Genomic DNA, 23,716 nt, shown 5'->3' with positions numbered 1-23,716 from the left:
AAAGACATGTGCTAAAATATCCGTAGGTATTCATAATAGTCCCCAGTAGGAAACTACCCAGATGTCTATCAACGGTAGAATGGATAAATTGTGGAATGCTCACACAATGGGATGCTATACAGTAGTGAGAATAAACCATCTACAACTACATACAATACGGATGGATCTCATAAATAGAATGTTGAGCAATGAAGCGAGCCCCTAATGGGTACACACTGTATGATTCCATTTATATAAAGAACAAAAAGAGGCAAAAATAATCTGTGCTATTAGAGGTCAGGATAGTAGTTACCCTTGGGAGGTAGTAGTGGCTGAAAGGGGGGTACAGAGGCCTTATGGGATGCTAGTAATTAATGTTCTGGTTTCGTTGGGATATTCAGTTTGTGAAAATTCATCAAGCTATAAACCTGTTATTTGTGCACATTTTAATATGCATCTTATATTTCCAAAAAGATTAACAAAAGAAGACTCCAACCTTTTTTTTTTTTTTTCAAGAGTGGGTCTCACTCTGTCACCCAGGCTGGGGTGCAATGGTGCAATCTCATCTCACTGCAGCCTCCACCTCCTGGGCTCAAGCAATCCTCCCACGTCAGTCTCCCAAGTAGCTGGGACCACAGGCGTGTACCACCACGCCCAGATAATTTTTTTTACTTTTTTTCTCTTTTTTTTTTTTTTTTTTTTGAGGCAGAGTCTCGCTCTTGCCCAGGCTGGTATGTAGTGATGCAATCTCAGCTCACCAAAACCTCCGCCTCCCAGGTTCAAGCGATTCTCCTGCCTCAGCCTCCCAAGTAGCTGGGATTACAGGTGCCTGCCACCATGCCTGGCTAATTTTTGTATTTTTAGTAGAGATGGGGTTTCACTATGTTGGCCAGGCTGGTCTCAAACTCCTGATCTCGTGATCCACCCGCCTCAGCTTCCCAAAGTTCTGGGATTACAGGCGTGAGCCACTGCGCCCAGCCAATTTTTTTTTTACTTTTGTAGAGATAGGGTCTCACTATGTTGCCCAGGCTGGTCTCAAACAATCCTCCCATCTCAGTTTCCCAAAGTTCTGGGATTACAGGTGTGAGCTGCCATGCCTAGCCTCCAGCCTCTTTTTCCCCCATGGCTCCCACATGCAGAGGTGCAGCCCACTATCACAGGCTGTCTTAATTCAGGCTCTGATCCTAGCTCCCCAACCACAGAGAACACACAGTTACCTCTTCAAGGGTCCCTTTAATGTACCATTTCATGGGTTTAAGGTTAAAAGGTAGCTCCCCATCACCTCAGGGGTCGGAGAGGGATGCCCACAGCATGGCAGTAGCCTTATCTAAAGAACCTTCTTCACAAATCCTTCTTACTTCTACCCTCTCTTGATGCCTTTGTAGTCAAAATTGTTGAGGGCATTTGAGAGTCTTAGAGCATACCTTTTGTAAAGTCAGCCTCTATAGATCTGAGCACACTCCTTTTGGATGTCTCTTGTATTGGTGCAAAACAGCACTGGGAAGGTCCATTTTCATATCTTATTATGTAGGTAAATAAGAAATCCATCCATAATAATGGCTTGTCACATTCATATAGTGCTTGCCCTTTATAAAGAGAATGCAGATCTATTGCCTTAATATTCACAGCAACCCTACAAGGTAGGTGTTACTCTCGTGTTACAAGTGAGAACATTAAGACTTGTAAAGGAGAGGTGACCTGCCCTGCCTGAGCTTACACAGGCACTACATGAAGACAGGGATATCCCAAGCCAGGGCTTGTGACTCCAGATTTATTCTCCCTCTCCCCCACCTCCACCAAGGGTAGGCCAAGGTGGAGATGTACCAAAGCAGAGAAAGAAGAGCCTGGGAAACTTCTGCTTGCTGTTCTGGGATGTGAGCTTTGGAAGACACCAGAATGGGTTTGAATGGCAAATCTACTACCTACCAAGTGCATGATTTGGAGTTAGGTTATTTCACCTCTCTGGACCTTAAATGATAACATCTACTTCTTATGGCTCTTGTGAACATAAAATCAAATAGCCATGTGAAATGCCTTTTAAAGCATAAGGCTTTAAAAGGATATTGGTTTTCTTCTCCCTTTGAACAAAGCCTAAGGAAGTCTAAGGAAGAGTAGGTGGGGAAGGACAGTAAGCCCAGCGAAGGGTGGAGGGTTCTGAGTAGCTGATAAGGATCATGGTGGCACATTGGACAGAGTGAAACATGGACCTTCATCAAGTCAAGGCAGTTTATTCCTCCACTACACAGACTGTTTAGTCTGTTTAGTATTTGGAATGAACAATTTAACCTCAGCTGCAAGACTAGGCTAGAGTCCAAGTTCTAGTATCTAGTAGCTAGCTGTCTAGAAGTAAGGGAGGAAGGTAAATTGAAAGAACTTAAAACCACGGGTAGGGCTTTCCATGTAAAAAGTTGGAAATTATTCTATGAAAGAATCAGGAAAACTGGTCATGCCGAGGGATTCTTCCTACCTTTACCTCTTTTTAAGTGTTTCCAGCACGTTTTTGTGTGTGTATTTTCAGTAGTTCAAAATGATGAAGTCTAGCAGACGCTATTGGTTACCTCCCCAAATCATTTCACCTTGCAGAAACACCTTCTGGCCATGTGCTCAGGGAAGGTATTCCCCCAACACCCAATTCCCAGACACTTAGGGTGATTTCATTCCTCTAGTCTGTGATCAGTTTAAGCATGGGCATGTGATCTAAACTTCGTTAATGAATCTGATGGGGGAATCTTGGGAAAGTTTTGCTCACTCTTAGAAAGGGACACAAGACTGGAAACATTCTTCCCTCTTTTGCTCCCCCTCTCAATGCTATTTTGTGAGAATGTGATGCCTGGAGCTACTGAAGCCATCTTGTGATCATGAAGCACAAATGTGAAGACAAAACCCACCATACCAAAGATACCGAAACAGTAAGAGAAATATCACGTAAGTCCTTGATAATGTACCACTGAATTAGGCAACTCTGGTATCACCTACATCTAGACATATATGAGTTACTAAATGCCATGATTGTTAAGCCAATTTTAGAGAAGTATTCTGTTTACAGCCAAAAGCAAACATTTTGCCTAACCAAAATAGCAAACATTTTTGTACCATATTGTTCTTTTTTACACTATTAATGCTCATTTATTAGATGATGTAATTAAACCTACCAATAGAGGAGAGAGAACACAGGGTTCTACTGTAGGAAGAGACAAAGGAGGTCTTAGAAATGGAGTGAAAAGGTGGCCAAAAAAGGATGAGAAGATGGAAGGAATTCCCTTCACCAGATTGGAAGTAGAGCTAAAAGTAAGCTATAGCCCGGCGCGGTGGCTCACGCCTGTAATCCCAGCACTTTGGGAGGCCGAGGCGAGTGGATCGCTTGAGCCCAGAGTTTGAGATCAGCCTAGCCAACATGGTGAAACCCCGTCTCTACTAAAAATACAAACAATTAGCAGGGCGTGGTGGTGGGCACCTGTAATCCCAGCTACTCGGGAGGCTGAGACAGGAGAATTGCTTGAACCTGGGAGGTGGAGGTTGCAGTGAGCCGAAATTGCGCCACTGCAATCCAGCCTGGGCGACAGAGTGACACTGTCTCAAAAAAAAAAAAAGAAAAGAAAAACAAAAAACATAAAACATATCAGTTACCCATTTTCCATTGTAATAAATGTTTTAGTTCAAAAATAAAAAGAGAATCACTTGACAAATGCAGGCACAAACTTTGGTTTGGTCTCTTGTATTTGTTTGGTAGTTACCTTAGACAATTGATTTCTGTTGGCTCAGCCATGGCTAACTACAAACTAGCACTAAGGGCTTATCAGGATGATGGGTTTAAATCCTGCTTTGCCACCTTTAATGGTTTGACCTAGGGCAAGTTCTTTAGCTCTCTGTGCCTCTGTTTTCCCATCTAAAATGGGGATAATAATGATACTTATAGAGTTGTGACAAGACTAAAATGAGAAGATGTGTGTACAAAATGCCTGGCACATATAACATACAAAAGACAGCAATGTCAATTTATTTGAGGTCTACTTAATACTATAACTATGGGCCTTTATTTGCCTTCCACTCAATTCAACAAACTTTAGCGCTTAGATTTCTGCTTTTGTAAATAGTCACTGGCAAACTCATTTCTTATTGTTTTATTTATTTATTTATTTTTGAGATAGAGTCTTGCTCTGTTGCTCAGGCTGGAGTGCAGTGACACGGTCACAAGTCACATCTTACATTGTGGCAGGCAAGAGAGTTTGAACGGGGAACTCCCATTTATAAAACCATCAGATCTCGTGAGACTTACTGAGTAAATGTTAGCCCTTATTGTTGTAATTGTTATTACAGTTTCCATGCTATCTAATCCTTTTAATGCAAATATGCAAATAACTTAATATGCATATCATATTAAAGAGACCTTTAAAACAATGAGGCCAGGCGCAGTGGCTCACGCCTGTAATCCCAGCACTTTGGGAGGCCGAGGCAGGCAGATCACCTGAGGTCAGTTCAAGACCAGCCTGGCCAACTTAGTGAAATCCCATCTCTACTAAAAATACAAAAATTAGCCAGTATGATGGCATGCACCTATAGTCCCAGCTACTCGGGAGGCTGAGGCAGGAGAATCACTTCAACCTGGGAGGCGGAGGTCGCAGTGAGCGGAGACCGTGTCACTGCACTCCAGCCTGAGCAACAGAGCAAGACTCTATCTCAGAAATAAATAAATAAATAAAACAATAAGAAATGAGTTTGCCAGTGACTATTTACAAAAGCAGAAATCTAAGAGCTAAAGTTCGTTGAATTGAGTGGAAGGCAAATAAAGGCCCATAGTTATAGTATTAAGTAGACCTCAAATAAATTGATATTGCTGTCTTTTGTATGTTATAACCACGATTCAAATACTGGGGGAAGAATTATATTTCATGTAAAAAGCTTTTACAGATGTTAAGATGTAGAGTCTATCCTCTAGGCTTAAAATAGCTTCTTTCATAATTTTTTAAACATATGCATTTTCATTCAGGACAGCAGGGGGCAGCTTTATTAGCAACGTTGATCCGTTAAACAGTAAGTTATCGCAAACATCTTGTACTGCACGTTTTACCCTAATCGGGTGGAGTCAACAAATATGTAAGTGATATCTCTGTTTATATATTGTCAATAGTATTTATTTGCTTAATAAAGCTCCCGATGTGGCTGGTAATTGGAAACACTGACTGAATCAGTTTTCTTTGTACAAAATGCAAGACTTGATGCAATTTTATCATAACCGTGAATCACAAAACCCCTTTTAAGCAAATTAATGGCCACCGATGGAAATAATCAAAGAGTGCCAACAAAAATTTCCATTAGTCATTTCACTAATATTCCCCCATCTTACACTTAGTCCTTTATCTTGCTATATCATCACAGTTTTTACAATTCAAAACGGGGTCTTTTATTTGACATTATTGGTGTTGATTGGTGGTATAACACATTTTTAAAATTGCGAAATGGCAGAAGTTTCATTAAATTTTAATTAGCATAATCAGCACAATATAAAACACAGTGCTAGGATTTCTACTCTCCAGTGTTCAGAAAAGCAGCTTAGTAAGTTAAGAGAGTGTATGTGGAAAGACAATTTAAAATACATTTTTGTCTTTATTATGTTCTCTGAACATATAATTTATAAAATCTAATTTTCTAGTTAGCTCAGATTTGCAACTGGCAAGAATTAGGATCCCTTTAAAATCAGGTAACAGATGTGTCTGAGTTTGAGTGCAGATGACTCAGAAAGGCAAAGCTGAGCTCTTCTTAAGCTAATATTTTTTAGGTAGACATTTGGAGGGTTTTTTTCTCTCTTGAGTAAAAGGGAGGAAAAAGGCTTTGATGCCTGGTAAAGTTGAGAAATCTCTGAGTGGTCTTTATGATCCTGGAAGTGCTTTGCTTCTGTTAAAAGATTTAGTGTGAGTTCAAATAGGCATTCTTGTCAAGCCTGGAGAGCTGGTGATTAGTAACCATTACAACTCAGTGACTCTTTCTATTTACATGTAGATGTTTCTATTCTTCGAATCATTCTCAGATTTTCTGTGGTCTTCATTTAAATCTTAGTTTGGATTCCTCCAGAAGCTGACTGTGAGACAAGGGCTCGAGTACAAATAGTTTATTTGGGAGGCGTATTAGTCTGTTCTCACGCTGCTAATAAAGACATACCCAAGACTGGGTAATTTATAAAGGAAAGGGGTTTAATTGACCCACTGTTCCACATGGCTGGGGGGGGGCCTCACAATTGTGACGGAAGGCGAATGAGGAGCAAAGTCACATCTTACATTGTGGCAGGCAACAGAGTTTGAACGGGGAACTCCCATTTATAAAACCATCAGATCTCGTGAGACTTACTGCCATGAGAACAGTATGGGGAAAACTGCCCCCATGATTCCATTATCTCCACCTGGCCCCACCTTTGACAAGTGGGGTTTATTACAGTTCAAGGTGAGAGTTGGGTGGGGACACAGCCAAGCCATATCAGGAGGTGAAGGAAAACACCAGTAGAGGAGTCAGGAAATAAGTCCACGAAGAGAAAGAGTTAAAGGATGGGTTATCCAGCAAGATAGAAGAGTGGACCACTCTGGGCCTAATCCCACTAAGGAACTATGGGTTATGGTATAGAACATGAGCCTCAGAGTCATCCCACATTAGGAGTGAGGGAGCTGGAGTATTTATACACTAACAAGCCATAGTCTTTGGTTGAGGGCTACTCCTTGGGTTGTCAAATCCTTGACACTTCCAGCTTGCCAGCTCTGGGCCAAGCCCTCAAGCAGATACAACAAATGGGGAACACTGAAGTGGTAAAGCCTGAGGGTGTATGGATAGGACACCAAGAGCATCTGCTATAGGTTACCTCAGAGGATTTCTTTCTTTCTTTTTTTTTTTTTTTTTTTTTGAGACGGAGTCTTGCTGTGTTGCCTGGGCTGGAGTGCAGTGGTGCAATCTCGGCTCACTGCAACCTCTGCCTCCCGGGTTCAAGTGATTTCTCCTGCCTCAGCCTCCTGAGTAGCTGGGATTACAGGCAACTGCCACTACGTCCAGCTAATTTTTTGTATTTTTAGTAGAGACGGGGTTTCAGCAGGTTGGCCAGGCTGGTCTTGAACTCCTGACCTCGTGATTCACCCGCCTTGGCCTCCCAAAGTGCTGGGATTACAGACGTGAGCCACTGCACCCGGCCACCTCAGAGGATTTCTATAAAAAGTTAATTATTGCATATAATTTAGAATAATGCATGGCACAGAATAAGGATTAAATGTTAATTCCATTGTTTTGATAACATTGGCCTTCTTTTTTTTTTTTTCATGGCCAAAACCTGTGTCTACAAAAAATAAGAAAAGTTAACCGGGCATGGTGGCACCAGGAGTCTCAGCCACTCAGGAGACTGAGGTGGGAGGATTTCTTGAACCCAGGAATTGGAGGCTGCAGTGAGCTATGATCACACCACTGCATTCCAGCCTAGGCTGCACTCCAGCAAGACCCTGTCTCAAAAAAATAAAATGACAAAACAAAAAAACTTTTCCCAGAACAGCGGGGACCAGTAGTACTATACTACACAGGGAAGGGAGACTAGTCAAGCAATCCTTCAGAATTTTTGTTTTGTTTGAAATCTCTTAGGAGATTTTTCTAGCCCTCTCTAGAGCTAGAAGGGACAAATTTTGATTTAAAAAAAAAGAGGGAAAAAACCCCACATATTTCATCCCCTAATGAGCTCCCCTCTGCAGGGCACTCTGTCTGGGTAGATATTTTTATCAGATGCCAGGTAATTCTCGTGCAGCCTGGCCTAGACCCACATTCAGGAAACAATGGCCCCAGGATAAGGGTCCAACCCTCAGGGCAGCGTTCAAAGCCCTCTAATACTCAGCCCCTCCCCACCTCTTTGGCCCCCTCTCCTGGCCCCCCTTGCCTAAAAACATCAGCCCCAGCAACACAACAACCTGCAATGTCTTTTTACCCCTCCCTCTACCTAGCTCATTTCACCTGGCTGACTCCTATTAATTCTTATTCAATGTTTTCCTCCATTTCAGCTCCAAGTTGGGTTAGATACCACTCCTCTGGACCCTGCCAATGCCCCATGCATACCTCTGTCATTGCACTTATCTCACTGTGTTAGAATTATCTCTAGGTCTGTGTCTTTAATAGACTGTGAGAACCTTGAGAATGGGAACCATATATTAATAGTATTAATCCATGCACCTCCAGTATGGTTGACAGGGTACAGAAAGAAGGAAGCTTGGGAGGGAGGAAAAAAGAGAGGGATGGTGTTAGTTTGGGTCTTCAGAGAAGCAGACACAAAGATGAGATAAAACACACAAGAGATTTATTAAAGAAAACGCCTGTGAGAGAAAATGTGGGAGGGAGATGGAAAAGACTGGAAGATCTATCAGACTTCGTTGCAGGTCTGACTTGTGAAGGAGAGAGAAAAGGAAGGAAGGAAGTTTGCATGGAAGCATCTTACACTGCAGTTCAGTCTCAGAAAGGTTTGGCGGCCAGGCGCGGTGGCTCACGCCTGTAATCCCAGCACTTTGGGAGGCTGAGGCGGGCAGATCACTTGAGGCCAGGAGTTCGAAACCAGCCTGGCTAACATGGTGAAACCCTGTCTCTACTAAAAATACAAAAATTAGCCAGGTGTGGTGGTACACGCCTGTAACCCTAGCTACCTGGGAGGCTGAGGCAGGAGAATCGCTTGAACCCAGGAGGCTCAGTGAAACCCAGGAGGTTGCAGTGAGCCAACATTGTGCCACTGCACTCCAGCCTGGGCGACAGCAAGACTCTGTCTCAAACAACAACAACAACAACAACAACAAAAAGATTTGGCAGGGCCAGTGGGGAGTCCCTGGGCTAAAGTTGTTGGTCAAAGGAGTTTCCATGTCTCTCAAGAACAGGCCTGCCTCAGTATCCCTGCTGCACTCAATCATTGCCCGGGGGCAGGCTGTAGGAAGCACGGTCTCGGCACCAATGTGATGATGGATTTCAGAGGCTGAAGCTGGGGCCCAAGGTCAGTGGCACTTCCAGTGGTTAGAGATTTGAGAGGTGAATTCTCATGGATGCTAAAAAAGGAGGAAAGGAAGGAAGGAGGGTGGGACTAATAAACCCATTTATGGAAAGTCTGACAGTTTGTATGGTAACATGCTCACAGGAAATCTGGCTGTTTGGATGCAGGGTAGGGAAATGCAAAAAGCACAGGAGTCGAGGGGCATCTTGAGTTGGTGACCTGGTTTCATCACTGACTAGCTGTGTGACCTGGGCAACGCCATCACTCTATGTGTCTGTTTCCTGATCTCTAAATTAAGAATATTAATACTTGCCCCATCTATCTCACAGGATTGATGTCCCAACTTGCGGGTCCTGACTTCATCTCATTCACCACCATATGTAGAAATACAGCTCTGGGGGCTCGCTAACATCACCCCATGGATAGCCAGGGTTGCCCCTTGGCTTGTTAGCGTTTTGGGTCTTTGTGGGGAAGTATCCACACAGAGTGGGCTGGGCAAAGGAGGACACAGCAAGGTTTCCTGGTCTAACTGGCATCACCCCTGCCAGACTTTCAGTAAGCAAGCTTCACGTACAGATGGGGAAAGGTAGCCATCCGCCCGGCAATTGTCTACTGGCATGCAGACTGTGGGTCAAATGGGGTGGCCCTGGGTGACGGTGTTAGAGGATTCCCCTGGAGAGGCAACTCGGCAGGCCAGTGATGAACCAGAATTCAAACCCAGCAAGATCTCTGAACTCTGGAGCAGTGACCCCTCAGTAGTTCTTCTCCTGGGCCCTTCACCACAGCTTTTCCAAATGATACCCACCTTTCCCTGCCCTCCAGGGTCACCATTCATTTCCTGCTACGTATGGGAAAAGCTGCCTATTACACAATGGGATCAACACGAGATAAAAATCTAAACCCAGGCTGACCTTCCCTCCAAGGCTCCCCCTGGTCTTTAACCAGAGGTGTGTATCAGAATCACCTGTGAAGCTTTTCAAATATGAAAATTTCTAGCCCTGACCCTTGACCTACTGAATCAGAATCTCCAGGGAAGGGACCTGGGGATTTTATTTTTAAAAGGCCCCGGATGATTCTAAAATATAACTATGCAGCAGGAAATCACAGCCTCTTGAGGGCTGACCTTATTAACCCAGACCTAAAATGCACCAAAAAAACCCATCCCAGCTGGTCATCCCGAGGCTGAATTTTAGTTCCACACTCGTGATTTACTTAATGGTTTGTTTTGTATGCTTCCTAATCTCCGTCCCCAGTGTTCACATTAGGAAATGAATTCAAAAGAGATCCTCAAATAGAAAACGCATCTGACCCCCAACCTCGGTCCCTCCATCTGGTTTGATTAACTAGGAGAAACTCAATGAATTTCCTTCAAAGCATGGCTTTCTACTATTATTGTTCTACTCCTATATTTACATTGGCACAATTAGCTGGCCTGTAAGGACCACCCAAGATGCTGGATGACAGTTTCAGAGATAGTTAGAGCAAAGAAGATTGAATTCATTTAGTACATAGTAAAATAGTCAACACATGCAGACATTTCGATTGTACCGGTTGTTGTGAATTTCTGAGCTCTCCAAGGACAGAGATTCTGTTTCGTTGACCTTTTTGTTTCCAGTCTTGTTCAGTCCTTGACACACAATTGGTACTTAATGTTAGTTAATAAATGAGAATTTAGGACCTGTGACCCAATTCAACGTTGCCTTCTATGATACAACATAATCAACATGGCCTGTGAGAATTTTTCTCGCTCTTTTGCTTTTATTTAGTTGCAGAGGTACTTCATGCACCTTGTAACCAGTTGTATTAGTCATGGTTCTCTAGAGGGACAGAATGAATGGAATAGGTATATATCTAATGGGGAGTTTATTAAGTATTAACTCACACGATCAAAAGGTCCCACAATAGGCCATCTGCAGGCTGAGGAGCAAGGAGAGCCAGTCCGAATTCCAAAACTGAAGATCTTGGAGTCTGATTTTCGAGGGCAGGAAGCACCCAGCACGGGAGAAAGATGTAGGCTGGGAGGCTAGGCCAGTCTCTCTTTTCACATTTTTCTGCCTGCTTATCTTCTAGCCACGCTGGCAGCTGATTAGATTGTGCCCGCCCAGATTAAGTGTGGGTTTGCCTTTCCCAGCCCACCGACTCAACGTTAATCTCCTTTGGCAACACCCTCACAGACACACCCAGGATCAATATCCTTCAATCCAATCAAGTTGACACTTATATTAGCCATCACACCAGTTAAACAAAGAATAGAAGGTTTAGAAAAACCTGGCCAAGTGCAGTGGCTCACGCCTGTAATCTCAGCACTTTGGGAGGCCAAGGCGGGTGGATCACCTGAGGTCAGGAGTTCAATACCAGCCTGGGCAACATGGGGAAGCCCCATCTCTACTAAAAATATAAAAATTAGCTGGGCGCGGTGGTGCGTGCCTGTAATCACAGCTACTTGGGAAGCTGAGGCAGGAGAATTGCTTGAGACCGTGAGGCGGAGCTTGCAGTGAGTCGATATTGTGCCATTGCACTCCAGCCTGGGTGACAGAGTGAGACTCTGTTTCAAAAAAAAAAAAAAGAAAAGAAAAGAAAAGAAAAAGCTTTACCTCCCCAATCTAATCCCATGCCCTGGGATCACCAGCGTTAGGTTTGGTTAATTCTTCTTCTACATCATTCTTTATGTTCATACAAAAATATACAAATGCATGTGTATTAATTAGTCAGGGTTCTTGGAATCAGCTTTGTTTGGGGCACAATGGCAGACACCAAGATGAAGTTGTACATAAGACATTTAAAATGTAGTAATAGCAATTCCCTCTTTTGAAAAAGCATAAAAACCAATACATGTTTTTAAATGTCCAGCAGAACAGAACTAACAAACATGAGAAATAACATCACCAGAAAAAAGAATGATCATCCTCAACTAATACACATCATTGTGATGCCACTGAACGGAAAGGAAAATGTAATCATGCTGAGCAGGTAGGGAAGCGGCACTAAGCTTCAATTCCCCTTCATTTGAGGGTAGCAAGGGGTGACGGAACAGGAAGAAAAAGCTGCCTTCTCAGAGTATTCATCAGACACCCTGGTTTTCAGTCCTTTAAAAATCTAATTAAGGCCAGGTGCAGTGGCTCACACTTGTAATTCTAACACGTTGGGAGGACCAGGTGGGCAGATTTCGAGCCTAGGAGTTTGAGACCAGCCTGGGCAACATGGTGAAACTCCATCTCTACTAAAAATACAAAAATTAGCCAGGTGTGGTGGTGCACACCTGTGGCCCCAGCTACTCAGGAGGCTGAAGTGGGAGATCACCTGAGCCTAGGGAGGTTGAGGCTGCAGTGAGCTGTGATCGTGCCGCTGTACACCAGCCTGGGTGACAGAGTGAGGCTCCTTCTCAAATAAATAAATAAATAAATTAATTAATTAATTTAAAAATCTAATTAAAGGACCCTGCATTACGAAGCCCATATATTTGGCCAGCTTTTTTCAGGCTGGCAGATACTTTATCCAGGGATTTAGGAAGAAAAGCAATGCAACAACACATTGTTTTTCTTTTTCCTTTCTTTCTTTCTTTTTTTTTTTTTGAGACAGAGTCTTACTCTGTTGCCTAAGCTAGAGTGCCGTGGCACAATCTTGGCTCTCTGCAACCTCCATCTCCCAGGTACAAGTGATTCTCCTACCTCAGCCTCCCAAGTAGCTGGGACTACAGGCGTGCGCCATCACACCTGGCTAATTTTTGTATTTTTAGTAGAGACGGGGCTTCACCGTGTTGGCCAGGTTGGCCTCGAACTCCTGACCTCAGGTGAGCTGCCCACCTTGGCCTCCCATGGTGCTGGAATTACAGGCATGAGCCACTGCGCCTGGCCCAAAACGTTGTTTTTCAATGCCTACTATCAACGGTGTTACTCCAAAGGAAAATTATAGAATAAACTTAGATAGCATCTTATGTAGCTTAATGACTTTAACCATGGTCCAGGGTAGATCTAAATGAAGAATGATCCAGGTGTCTTCTGGAAGCCCCTTTCTGATCTGCATACTATTTCATGCGGAAGTTACACTCTAGAATCCGATGAATTCATCCATGGGTATATGGAAATATTGCTAGGCTGCAACCATGGTCACCTGTCAGCCTCAAGCTATCTGGCTACATGGCCCCAGGAGAGTGGTAACAACTCTGTGACTCAAATCTGTAAAAGCAGGAACTTTGGACCACATAACTAAGATTACTTTCAGCAATAAGAGTCTATGGAAAATTACTAAGCTTGTCATTATTTTTGTTCAAAAGTAACTTATTTACCGACCTACCTCAGAAATATTATAAGTGTGGTTCCAGACCACTGCAATAAAGTAAATATCACAATAAAAAGAGTCACACAGATTTTTCGGTTCCCCAGTGTATATAAAAGTTATGTTTATGCTATACTGTAGTCTATTAAGTGTGCAATAGCATTATGTCTAAAAAAATGTACACACCTTAATTTAAAAAATATTTTACTATTAAAAAATGCTAACGATGGCTGGGAGCTGTGGCTCACGCCTGTAATCCAGCATTTGGGAGGCCGAGGCAGGAAGATGGCTTGAGGCTAGGAGTTCAAGACTAGCCTGGGCAATATGGCGAGACTCTGTCTCTTAAAAAAAAAAAAAAAAGACAAAAAGAAAAGAAAATACTAACAATCATCTGAGCCTTTAGTGAGTTGCAATCGTTTCGCTGATGGAGGGTCTTGTTTCTACGTTGATGGCTGCTGACTGATCAGGGTGGTGGTTGCTGAAGGTTGGGTGGCTGTGGGAATTTCTTTTTTTATTTTTATAATTTCAACTTTTATTTTAGATTCAGGGGATACATGTGCAGGTTTGTTACATGAATATATTGTGTGACATTGAGGATTGGGGTACAAATGATCCTATCACCCAGGTAATGAGCATAGTACCCAATAGGTATTTTTCAACCCTTGCTCCCTTCTCCCCTCCTCCCTCTAGTAGTCCTCAGTTCTGTTGGTCCCCTCTTTGTGTTCATGTGTACTCAATATTTACCTTCCAATTATAAGTGAGAATGTGCAGTATTTGGTTTTCTGTTCCTATGTTAATTCGCTTAGGACAATGGCCTCCAGCTCCAATCATGTTGCTGCAAAGGACATGATCTTGTTCTTCTTTATGGTTGCATAGTATTCCATTGTGTATATGTACTACATTTTCTTTGTCAAATCCACGGCTGATGGGCATCTAGTTTGATTCTGTGAATAGTGCTGTGATGAACATTCAAGTACACGTGTCTTTTTTGTAGAACAATTTCTTTTCCCTTGGGTATATATCCAGTAATGGGATTTCTGGGTTGAACAGTGGTTCTGTTTTTAGCTCTTTGAAAATTCTCCAAACTGCTTTCCACAGTGGCTGAACTAATTCGCATTCCCGTCAACAGTATATAAGCATTCCCTTTTCTCTGCAGCTTTGCCAGCATCTGCTATTTTTTGTCTTTTTAATAATCATCATCCTGACTAGTGTGAGATGGTATCTCATTTTGGTTTTGGTTTGCATTTCTCTGATGATGAGTGATGTTGAGCATTTTTTTATATGTTTCTTGGCCACATGCACGTTGTCTTTTGAGAAGTGTCTGTTAATGTCCTTTGCCCAATTTTTAATAGAGTTATTTGGTTTTTGCTTGTTGAGTTGTTTAAGATCCGTACAAACTCTGGGTATTTGGCCTTTGTTGGATGCAGAGTTTGCAAATATTTTCTCCCATTCTGTGAGTTGTCTGTTTACTCTGCTGATAGTTTCTCTTGCTTTCCAAGCCTCTTTAGTTTAATTAGGTCCCACTTGTCAATTTTTGTTTTGGTTGCAATTGGAGGATTTAGTCATAAATTCTTTGCCAAGGCTGATATCCAGAATAACATTTCCTAGGTTTTCATCTAGGATTTTTATAATTTGAGGTCTTAGATTTAAATCTTTAATCTGGATTTTGGCGATTCTAATACATATGTACTAGTATCTTGTTTTAATTTGCATTTCCCTGATGACATACAATACAAGCATCTTTAAAACAATTTTTTTCGTTTTCTTAATTTTTTTGGCTCCCCACAGGAAACGAAACCATCTTTTCATATGCTTATTTGTCACCTATCTTTGGTGAGGTGTCTGTTAAAGTCTTTGACTTATTTTTTGATCTGGTTCTTTTCTTATTGTTGAGTTTTACCTTGTATATTTTCAATAACAACCCCTTATCAGATATGCCTTTTGCAAATATTTTCTCCCAGTCTGTGGTTTGTCTTTTTATTGTTTTGATAGTGTCTTTTGCAGAGCAGGAATTTTTAATTTTAATGAAGTCCATGAAGTTATTTCATGGGTCATGCCTTTGGTGTTGTATCTAAAAAGTCATCACCAAATCCAAGGTTATTTAGATTTTCTCCAAAGTTATCTTCTAGGAGCTTTATAGTTTTGTATTTTACAGTTAGGTTTGTGATCCAGTTTGAGTGGAAGAGTGTAAGGTCTGTGTCTAGAGTCATTTTTTTGCATGTGGATATCTAGTTGTTTCAGCACCATTTGTTGAAATATTTACCTTTTCTCCACTGTAGTGCTTTTGCTCCCTCAAAAATCAGTTGTATTTATGTGGGTCTATTTTTGGACTCTCTCTTCTGTTCCATTGATCTATTTGCCTATTCTTTCATCCATACCACATGCTTACTGTAGCTTTATAGTAAGTCTTTAAGTTGGGTAGTGTCAGTATTTCAACTTTGTTTTTCTCCTTCAACACTGTGTTGGCTATCCTCGGTATTTTGTTTCTCTGTATAAACTTTAGAATTAGTTTGTCAGTCTCTACAAAATAAATTGCTGGGATTTTGATTGTGATTGCATTAAATCTATAGATCAAGTTGGGAAGAACGGCCATCTTGATAATATTGAGTCTTACTACCCATGAACATGGAACAGCTCCCCATTTGTTTAGTTTTTCCTTGATACTCATACCTTTGTCAGAGTTTTATGGCTTTCCTCATATGTATCTTATACATATTTTGTTAAATTTATCCTGAAGTATTTCATTTTTGGGGGTGCTAATGTAAATGTATATTTTAAGTTTCAAATTCCACTTGTTCATTTTTGATATATTAGGAAAGCAATTGACTTTTGTATATTAACTTTATATCCTGCAACCTTGATGTGATGACTTTTTTTAACTTTATGTATACATATTTAATTAGAATAGACATAAACCAAAAAGAAGAAAAAAATCAGAATAAAGTGTCACTATCATTTTGTTTGCAAGGAGGAGTCAGGAAATGGAACAAATTACCAGAAAAATATCCTATGACCATCCTGAAGTAGCTAGGTTACACAGTCTTAAGAGTCAAATGCCAAAATTAAGTCTTATACCACTTAATCCACAAATGAACAAAAGAGGAGTCAAAAGTTTATCCTTTTTAGTGTAATAATTTTTACATTAAATATATAGTGATTTGCTTCTCACAAAGCGGTACTGGCAACTTTTAGTAGAAAGAAGTTTCCATTATGCATTGACTAAAAAATCTCAAAAACAACTAAGCAGCTATGCTATAGCTCAATAAGTACCATTAAACTGTTCTGTGTACATTTCAGGTTAATACATTTAATGGCTAGTGTACATTTCAGGTTAATAGAGAACTACATTTTGGGTTTTAAAAAGGCAGCAATAATTATATTTTGGCTTTTAGTCTAGATGCTTAACATAGTTAAGGCAACAGTTCAAGCTGTTGCCTTTTAAGTGAAAGTAGTTAAAATTTAAGAACAATCATCATAATCTCTTGAAACCTACATACACTGTTTAATGCTTACATGGAATGAAACCAGTGTTCTTAACTGGCATGTCACACACACACACACACAAACAGAATTTTTTAAAAAATTAAAGGCAATCATTCTAAAGGTACTATGGTAGCATGTTAAAAATGCAAATATGCTATAGAACTAAAGTAATATGAACAGCACTACTCATTACCTAGGAGAAAGGTGACTGGTTTTCACACAAAGCTAAACCTGTATCAGTCATCCTAATCACAATGGCTTAAAAAAGCATCAGGTTTCCCGTAGAGGAACTATTCTAGGAAAGTCAGTAAATCTCTTGAAAGTTTCACCTCTGTAAAACCAGGATAAGGCTACAACAATTTTGAAATCTGAACAAGGTATCAGATGAAATAGTAAGATTCCCAATCATAATGTAAGATAGAAGGCCATGCGTGGTGGCTCATGCCTGTAATCCCAGCGCTTTGGGAGGCCGAGGCGGGCGGATCATGAAGTCAGGAGTTTGAGACCAGCCTGACCAACATGGTGAAACCCCATCCCTACTAAAAATACAGAAATTAGCTGGGTGTGGTGGCGCACGCCTGTAATCCCAGCTACTAGGGAGGCTGAGGCAGGAGAATTGTTTGAACCCCAGAGGCAGAGGTTGCAGTGAGCCGAGATCGTGCCACTGGCACTCCAGCCTGGGCGACAGAGCGAAACTCCATCTCAAAAAAGAAAAAAAAAGATAAAAAGGTCCTCATGCAGCATATGCTCGCTGGCTCTGGGAAAGCTACATGTGCATAATACCGAAGTTGCCAAAGAAGGAAACTGGAGACGTTCAGTTACATTTCCATGGTGCCGTGAATTTTAAACCTCAGAAATGGTGTGGTCCATTAGGCTTTTCATAATGCTTGGTGCTATCCGCTTAATAATATGTTCAAAGATAAAAGCAGGCATGACTGTAATAGTAACTACAGTCCCAGATGTTGACAGTATGTCTGCAATTTGAGAGTCCTTCAATTCAATGACATTCTGTCCATTGATTTCACAGATGTTATGTTCTGTGAGAAGACCGTTTCTGGCTGCAGTGCTATCTTTCACTATGGATGTTATTTTTCCCTTTTTAAAGATAAAACCGGCCGGGCGCAGTGGCTCACGCTTGTAATCCCAGCACTTTGGGAGGCCGAGGTGGGCGGATCACGAGGTCAGGAGATCGAGACCACGGTGAAACCCCGTCTCTACTAAAAATACAAAAAAATTAGCCGGGCGTGGTGGCGGGCGCTTGTATTCCCAGCTACTCGGAGAGGCTGAGGCAGGAGAATGGTGTGAACCCGGGAGGCGGAGCTTGCAGTGAGCCGAGATTGCGCCACTGCACTCCAGCCTGGGCGACAGAGCGAGACTCCGTCTCAAAAAAAAAAAAAAAAAAGATAAAACCAACATGTCCAGTGCTATCCTTATGCATGGTAATCGTCCGTTCAAAGGGCCTGTCATGAATGGTCATGGTAATCTCTCCAAAATCCTGTTTGAGCACCTTGTGCGCTTTATCAGAGCTCTACCCTGCACAGTTTTCACTATTAATCTGGAGTACTTGGTCCTCAATTCTCAGACCAACCAATGAGGCTGGAGAATTAGCCTGGACTAGCTGAACAAACATACCATTATCTATTGATTTAAGCCTGAGTCCAATTTTTCCATCTTGATCCTTACACAAAATGACTTCACGAATCCCTTGCTTAATTTCTGCTCTGTGAATTCCAACCTCATTACCAGTTACAGGAGCCACCATATAGTTCATACTGGAAGGTCTTGCTACCAACTGCCCCGTGAATTGGTGCACCAGAAACCATGGCCACATTTGCACATATTTCTTCTTCATTTAAACTCAGGCCCATGTATTGAGAGAGCTCTGGATATAATTTGGGATAGAGATTTCCATTTTGAGAGATGGGAGCAGAAGCTTCTGACAAAATTGCTGGATTGGCAGAGTTTGCAGAAAAAGTAGTTTGAGCCCCAATTACTTTGTCTACCTTCAAGTCTTCAAGAGATGGATAGAGAGACATTTTTGCAGGGTTCTTCTAGCCCACAAGGACCCACTCGTCGCTGCTGCCTCCAGTCACTGGCACCAACTTCTCTATGATGACTTCTTAATTCCAAGAGTGTTTGTCAACTCTCTTGAATTTTCTATGTAGATGACCATGCCATCTGTGAACAAAGACAGCTTTATTTCTTCCTTCTCAATCTGTATATCTTTTACTTTTTTTTCTTGTCTTATTGCATTAGCTAGGACCTCCATTACAACATTGAAAAGCAGTGGTAAGAGGGGACATTCTTGCCTTCTTCCCAATCTTACTGGGAAAGCTTTGAGTTTCTCACCAGAGGTGGTTTATTCTAAGGGATTGGCTCATGAGATTGTGGGGGCTGGCAAGTCTGAAATCTGAATTCAGGTAAGAGTTGATGTTGCAGCCTTGAGAATTCCTCCGCCTTCAGTGAACCCCAGTCATTGTTTTTAAGGCTTTCAACTGATTAGATGAGGCCCATCTACATTATAGAGGTAGTCTGCTTTATTCAAACTCTATCAATTTAAATGTTAGTCACATCTAAAAACATATCTTTACAATAACATCTAGACTGGTGTTTGAGCGAACGACTTGGCACCATAACCTGGCCGAGTTGATACACAAAATTAACCATCACAATATATAAACAGATTATAGGGATCTTTAAATTTGCTTTTCACACAAGCAAAATCATACTATATGCTTTTCTGTGGAACTTGTTTATTACCTTACAGTAATATGTCATATTATTATTAATAAAATAATATCTCATACTTATCTCTCCAGGTCAATCCTTATAGCTATTACTCTTTCTTTTAAATAGTTGGGTAATAAAAAGGAATGAGATCATGTCCTTTGCAGGGACATGGATGGAGCTGGAAGCCGTTATTCTCAGCAAACTAATACAGGAACAGGAAACCAAACATCATATGTTCTCACTTATAAGTGGGAGCTGAACAATGAGAACACACGGACACAGGGAGGGAAACAACACACACTGGGGCCTGTCATGGGGGCGAGGGGAGGGAGATCATCAGGAGAAACAGCTAATGCATGTGGGGCTTAATACCTAGGTAATGGGCTGATAGGTGCAGCAAACCACCATGCACATGTTTACCTATGTAACAAACCTGCACGTCCTACACATGTATCCCGGAACTTAAAATAAAATAAAATAAAATTTAAAAAGAAATAAATAAATAGTTGTGTAATATCCAACCATTTGCCTGTTTTTGGTGGGGAGATTATTTCCAGTTATGATCAATGCAAAAAACATCTTTACACATATATACTTATGTATTGGTACAAGTATTTCTATAGGCTAGAGTCCCAAAAGTGGGATTACTGTGTCAAAGAACATGTGCATCTTTGATTTTGATAGATCCTACCAAATTACTTTCTTAAAACACTATAGCAATTCTCCAACAGAAATTAAAGAAAGTACAAACTTTCCCACATCACTGTCAAAATTAGTTCTAAATTTTGCCTTATGGATGAAAAATGTTATCCTATTATTTGTGTGTGTGCTTTTTAAAATTTTTTAATTGTCATAACATAAAATTAACCATCTTAACCATTTTTAAGTGTACAGTTCAGCAGTGTTAAGTACATTAACAGTGTTATGCAACCAATCTCCAGAACTCTTTTTAATCTTGCAAAGTTGAAACTCTCCACTCATTAAATAATAACTCTCCATTCCCCACCCGCCTTGGCCCTTGGCAACCACCATTCTACTTCCTGTCTCTATGAATTTGACTACTCTAGGTACCCCATATAAATGGAACCATACAATATTTATCTTTTTGTGACTAGCTTCTTTCACGTAGCATGTCTTCAATGTTCATCCATGTCATAGCATGAGTCAGACTTTACTTTCTTTTTAAGGCTGAATAATATTCCAATGTGTATCTATATCATATTTTGTTTACTCATTCATTTGTCAGTGGACATTTGGGTTGCTTCCACCTTTTGGCTATCATGACTAATGCTGCTATAAACATGGGTGTACAAATATATTTTTGAGACTCTGCTTTCAATTGTTTTGAGTATATACCCAGAAGTAGAATTGCTGGATCATATGTAATTCTATTTTTTATTTTTTGAGGAACCTCCATACTGTTTTCCATAGCAGCTGCACCATTTTACATTCCCACCAACAGTGCACAAGGGATTTCTACATATCCTTGCCAACACTTGTTATCTTCTGTTTTTTTTTTTGATAGTAGCCATCTGTTGTGTTCTTTTCTGTTTTTTTTTTTAGTAGTAGTCATCCTTCTGTTATTATTTTAACATATATATTCACATGTTTATAATCACATGTTTTATATATCAGCTATCTGCATTTTCTGTTCTAAGAATTACCTGTTTATAATTTATAGTCTTCACCTTTTTTCTATTGGGTTGCCTTTTTCTTATCAATATATAGAAGCACTATGTGTTGGGTTGGCATGAAAATTGCCATTTCTTTTGGTCAAAAACAGTTGGCTATCAGCAATTTTATACAGTTCAACTTAATATTATGAATATTGATATTAATTCTAATATTATAGATATTAATCCTTTATCTGTCATTAATTGCGACTATTTTCTCACAGCTTCTTAGTTGTCCTTTAACTTTTCATGGTGTCTTGTGCAACTGAAAAATTTTAGTTGTCTATATTATCAATCTGTTTTTTTTCTTTTATGCTTTCTGAGTTTCTTGTGTTATTTAAGAAGGTCTCCCTAGCTAAATATTACATAAATATTCTCCTAAATTTTTTTACTTTTCCTTTGTATCTTCTGTAATTAAAGATGAATTAAATAGGAGTTTGTATTTTTCATGTGCTAGGCAATTATTCTAGCACCATTTATTAAATAAGCCATTACTGAATTGAAATGCCACCTTTATTATACGCTGTATTAAGTTCTGATAAAATCAGTTTCTTTCTTCTCTATTCTATTTCACTGATCTATTCTCCAATGTCCTACTTTTTTGATTACACTAGCTTTATAGAGAGTTCTAATATCCATTAGGGCAAGATACTAGTAAGTTATTACTGGTCTTGTTTTTCAAAGCTTTATTGGAGATTATTATAGAGTTGAGTTATTGTTCCTCACACAAATCTACGGAGATCCCTAGTTAACAGTTAAATATCTTACACATCTTAATATCTCCCTCAGCTCAGGAAGCCAGCTGTGTTCAAGTTTCAACCAACACTTGAGAGCCTCTTTCTTATGTCCACCTTGGGAGGCCAGTACCCAGAGCTTCAGCCAGCTGATGAAGAGGAGAGGGAGGAAGAGGTGAGTTTCTCCAGAGGCCCTCAGCATAGGCCTATGGTTGCTCATAATTGTACCCCACTGTCCAGGATGGACCTCCCAGGTAGGTGGGATAGTCAAGGAAGGTGGAAGGACAGCAGAAACAAACTACGTGCTTCAGAGTTTTGGTTAGGAATGGCCTCATTCTTTTTTTTTTAGACAGAGTCTTGCTCTGTCCCCCAGGCTGGAGTGCAGTGGCACAATCTCTGCTCACTGCAACCTTCACCTCCCAGGTTCAAGCGATTCTCCTGCCTCAGCCTCCCAAGTAACTGGGACTACAAGCACATGCCACCACACCCAGCTAGTTTTTGTATCTTTAGTAGAGATGGGGTTTCCACCATGTTGGCCAGGCTGGTCTCAAACCGCTGACCTCAAGTGATCTGCCTGCCTTGGCCTCCCAAAGTGCTGGGATTACAGGCGTGAGCCACTATGCCTGGCCCTCATTCTCAACAAATATCTAAATGACACCAAAGTATAAATACCAACTCATCTACCCGTCAGTCCTCAACATCAATTACCAAATGAAACACATGGAAGCTCCAATGCAGCCATGGGATCTCCCAGCAAGTGGTAAAGACACAGTGAGAGCCAGGTAGGGGCAAGGCAACTGGACAGCATCCCAGAAAACCTACCTCTGCAGGATGCCAGACCATCATGGAGATAAATCAGACATGCCATAGTAGTTAACTCAGGTTTCCACACAAACTCCTCACATAACTAGGGAAACGTACATGGTTCTACTCTCACTGATGCAGGGGCTACCTTGAGCAGAAATTTCAAATCCATCTTCAGCGGCCTTGCCCTTCTCATCGTTTTTGTGATTTGTGTCTACAATGTGTACTGTGCTTCTATTATTCGTACCACTCAGAGTTACTGGTTATAATTAGTTCCAATTCTTCTTAAAAATAGTGTTATAAAAATTTTAAAGTAGAGCGGGTGTGGGGGCTCATGCCTGTAATCCCAGTGCTTTGAAAAGCCAAGGCAGGCGGATCACCTGAGGTCAGGTTTGAGACCAGACTAGCCAACATGGTAAAATCCCGTCTCAACTAAAAATACAAAAAAATTAGCCGGGCGTGGTGGCACAAGCCTATAATCCCAGCTACTCGGGAGGCTAGGGCAGGAAAATCGCTTGAACCTGGGAGGTGGAGATTGCAGTGAGCTGAGGTCACACCACTGCACTCCAGCCTGGGCAACAAGAGTGAAACTCCGTCTCAAAAAACAAAAACAAAAACATTAAAGTAAAATATAAACTTGGTTGTAAAAGCAACCTTTAAACACTAAAACTGAATACGGAGTAAAAAGAAAGTCTCTCATCCGCTCCAGCCCCCAACCTTCCTTTATTTGTATTTATTTATTTTTTTGTAGAGACAGGGTCTCACTATATTGTCCAGGCTTGTCTTGAACTCCTTGCCTCAAGTGATGATCCTGCTTCAGCCTCCCAAAGTGCGGGGATTACAGGTATGAGCCACCGCGCCCAGCCTCCCAATCTTCCTTTAACCTCCCTCATGTCTTACATGGAGAGAGAGTTCCAGTAAAGCAGCTACAAGAACCCAGTGTCTTTAGGTTTCTGATTATAAATTAACATCCTGGTTTATTAAATTGCACATTGGTTAACTTTTATCTTTAAAGGAAAGGCCTTCTACTGTAGCAGATCCTACATTGCAGGCTA

At 41.1% G+C, this 23,716-nt stretch overlaps 1 pseudogene; it reads right to left on the bottom strand.

Annotated features, from left to right (window-relative positions):
• Positions 1 to 17,563: 17,563 nt before the first annotated feature.
• Positions 17,564 to 18,780, bottom strand: LOC100584404 (annotated as a pseudogene).
• Positions 18,781 to 23,716: the final 4,936 nt, after the last annotated feature.

This window comes from Nomascus leucogenys, chromosome X (genome assembly GCF_006542625.1).
Source record: "Nomascus leucogenys isolate Asia chromosome X, Asia_NLE_v1, whole genome shotgun sequence".
NCBI classification, from domain to species: Eukaryota; Metazoa; Chordata; class Mammalia; order Primates; family Hylobatidae; genus Nomascus; species Nomascus leucogenys.
The sequence above is the reverse complement of the archived record's forward strand: the minus strand, read 5'-3'. Positions and strand labels throughout refer to the sequence as shown.